Source organism: Octopus bimaculoides, chromosome 2, assembly GCF_001194135.2.
Source record: "Octopus bimaculoides isolate UCB-OBI-ISO-001 chromosome 2, ASM119413v2, whole genome shotgun sequence".
Classification (NCBI taxonomy): domain Eukaryota; kingdom Metazoa; phylum Mollusca; class Cephalopoda; order Octopoda; family Octopodidae; genus Octopus; species Octopus bimaculoides.
This window is the reverse complement of record NC_068982.1, coordinates 127,137,700-127,141,075: the sequence shown is the minus strand read 5'-3', so window position 1 is coordinate 127,141,075 and position 3,376 is coordinate 127,137,700. Positions and strand designations below refer to the sequence as shown.

At 40.2% G+C, this 3,376-nt stretch overlaps 1 long non-coding RNA gene across 1 annotated transcript in view; it reads right to left on the bottom strand.

Moving 5' to 3' along the window:
* LOC106880205 (uncharacterized) overlaps nt 1–3,252 on the bottom strand; it is an 8,733-nt gene extending 5,481 nt beyond the window's left edge. The window contains exon 1 of the long non-coding RNA XR_001410722.2: nt 3,095–3,252. This is a non-coding gene — a long non-coding RNA (uncharacterized LOC106880205). The remainder of the gene's footprint in view (nt 1–3,094) is intronic.
* Nucleotides 3,253–3,376: the final 124 nt, after the last annotated feature.

The following is a 3,376-nucleotide window of genomic DNA, read 5'->3' as shown; positions in this document are numbered from 1 at the left end:
AATATACACACACATAGCACAGCACAACAACACGCGCACACAGAATTTAAACACACACACAGAAACAAACATTGTTGGGTGGACGGTACTACACAGTAGTTCTTACGTCCTCTCGACGAGTCTTATTTTTCATCCCGCAGGATGCCAACAATCACCCTCCTCACCAAGCGAGCTTGGTGGGGTTGCCAGTTTAGTCGCCGACGATCCGACCATGAGACAGGTTGTACTGGATTACATGTTACCAGTAGCGCTCAGGAATACTTATAAGAGCGACCTGACATACATACATACATACATACATACATACATACATGTGTGTGTGTGTATGTATATGTATGCATGTATGTATATGTTATGTCTCAAGCTACTGCTATCTAGCACCTTCGGATGATCTCTACTCAACCGCTACTCGACTGCTACTCGGCAGCTGCTCAACTCGTCTACCACGGCTAGACTACCTCTATATGTCTTAGGCGATCCTACTTCTTCGCTTCGGGCGTCGACACAACAGTATATGTATGTATGTGTGTGTGTGTGTGTGTGTGTACGTACGTGAGTCGTCTAAGAGACCATAAGTCAGGGAAAAGATGCACTCGTATATCTGTCAGTAGAGTGGGTATATTATCCGAAAATTATAGTATTAAATATCCATCTCGGCTGATCTTACCAATCGGTTTTGCGCAAAGAATACAATGCAATGTTAGGTAACAATCCGATTATATAAACTTTACGCTCATCAGAGTTAACCGATATGGAAGGGAAGGGAATATGGCGACTGCTCTCTATTGTCGGCTAACGAACACAGCTATATATACCTACATCTCCGGATAAAATTATGCATATGACAGCACTACACATATCACACACCATCCCCATAGGAGCACCATATTAATAATACACACCTTCCCACTTCAAGATAACTATTGCCGGCTTCACAGCATACCCAAACAAAGGACATAAATCTTAGGCCGACAATAGAGAGCAGTCGCTATGTTCCCTTCCATATCAGCTAACTCTGATGAGCGTAAAGTTATATATAATCGGATTGTTACCTAACATTCCATTATATTATTTACACAAAATCAGCTGGTAATATCAGCTGTATTGGATATTTAATACTTTACTTTTCGGATTATATATATATATATATATATATACACACACACACACACACACACACGCGCGCGTAGAGGCTGTGGTGGGTAAATTGTCGCCATTTTATATTTTTATTTTCGCACATGCATATTGTTTGTTTTTGATTTTGTCGACTACTATAGTAGGGTCAGTTGGGCACCGCCTGTGAGAAAAAACACCACCATGACGCAATTCACTCTACCAAAGATTTGGAAACGACATGCTGTACTGCTTGGCATTCGCGCCGGAAGCTCCAATACGAACTGATGGTGAACACACAGAATAACCGTTGGCTTGTCGTGTCCCCTAAAATATGTGCCGAGAGTGAAAAAATGAAACATCCATTCAATATCATGGAGTGATCACTAGTGATGGTGACATTATGCCTCTATTCACCTTCCCGCACGGCCTCAGACTCAACACGGAGGCCTTCACCAAGTGCCTGGAGGAGGTAGTGCTGCCCTGGATCAAGAGGGTGGCTGCTGGAAGACCCTATCTCTGGCAACACGACTCATGCCGCATAACCAGGAGAACCCAGTCATGGCTGTCTGACAATTTCTGCGACCACATAACCACTAACATCTGGCTACTTACCTCCCCAGACTGCAACCCCTTGATTATTTTGTGTGGGGCGCAGTTGAGCGAGAGACCAACAAAACTCCTTGTAACACCAAAGATGAACTGAATGCAAGGATTATGCAGCATTCATCAACTTAAACAAGGAGACAGTCTAGAAGAGTTGCAGGAGATTCCGAAGTCGTTTGGAGGCCGTAGTTGAAGCCAATAGCGATTTTATTGAATAAATATATTTTTTAGTAATTCAAGATAAAATGCGATGTCAGTTATTTTCATCTTTGCATAAATTAGACGACAATATATTCACCGCACCCTTTATATCTATACAGTATATATATATATATATATATCCAAATCGAACTTCGATATGGAAAATATTTACAACCTTCTACGTCATAAACCATTATTGTTCCTGAAAGTTTTTTTATGCCTTCTACAGGACTGCTCGAAGCTTACTAGCTTCCTACACCATGATCCTGGGATCTTATGTGTTTGTGTGTGTGTGTGTGTGTGTGTGTGTGTGTGTAAATAAAAAAATGGAACAAGAACGCAACAGACGAATTTTACTTCAGGAATTGACATTTGGTGCGTGTGAGAGTTTGATGCAGCTGCCCTCATCTGCACCTCCTGCCGCGAAGCTGGTTCATCTGGGACATTTGACAGGAAGAGGTCCAGCTTTATTTTGAAGAGACCTACATTCACCCCATGCAGGTCTCTCAGGTCCTTCGGGGGGATATTGAAGAGCTGTGGAACTCTGAAGCCCAGGCTATTGCAGTACCTTGTCCTACATCTTGATGGCAAATTTGGAGTCCTTGGCACTATGCAATGGCGTCCAGTTCTTTTATTTGTGTGACTTCCGATACCAAATATAATTTAAAAAATAGAAGTGACATACATACATGCATATACATACATGGAGCCGTCAACATCAGGCGTAGAGGGCCTTTTAAAATATATTTTTGAACGTTCGCTTCTATATTCAAGCCGACTCCTCTAGTCTAAATCAGTAACTGGTTTATTTCTTCCATTATAAATAAGAGTAACGCTTCTTACATCCCAAAGTAGCGTTACTCAGACTGGATTTTGAAAATATACCTTATATCGCGTGGAATTTCGCTTACAAGATTACAGCAGAAACTAACACAGACGAAAACAGCACTAGTAATCTAAGAAGACGTAAGTACTCCTCTCATTTTACTTGAATTCTGCATACATACATACATACATACATACATACCTGTCTTCTTGGTATGTCTCATGCAACTGATTTATACTGTGTGAGCAGTAATAATAGGACGATGTAACTGTATAGGATATAGGATGTCGGTGACGAATAACCGAATATAAGAATAATTAAAACAAACAAAAACAAATACAACCTTACAATTATTTAGGTGCAGGACGTTAACATTTTGCAAAATGCTAACACATCTTCTTCTATATTATTACTGAGCAAACCGGATAAGATCGCGTAGAATATTGGACAAAACTGTTTATATTCGACATGTCCGCCTATGACGTAATAACTACAAAAACTTTTACTTCATCTCTTGAGGTCATAATTGATTTACATTAACCATAAAATGAACATTTCATTACACTGTAAGAGATTGTTTGTTTAAATCTATACAGAAACGAATTGACATAATTTATACATAATCCATCC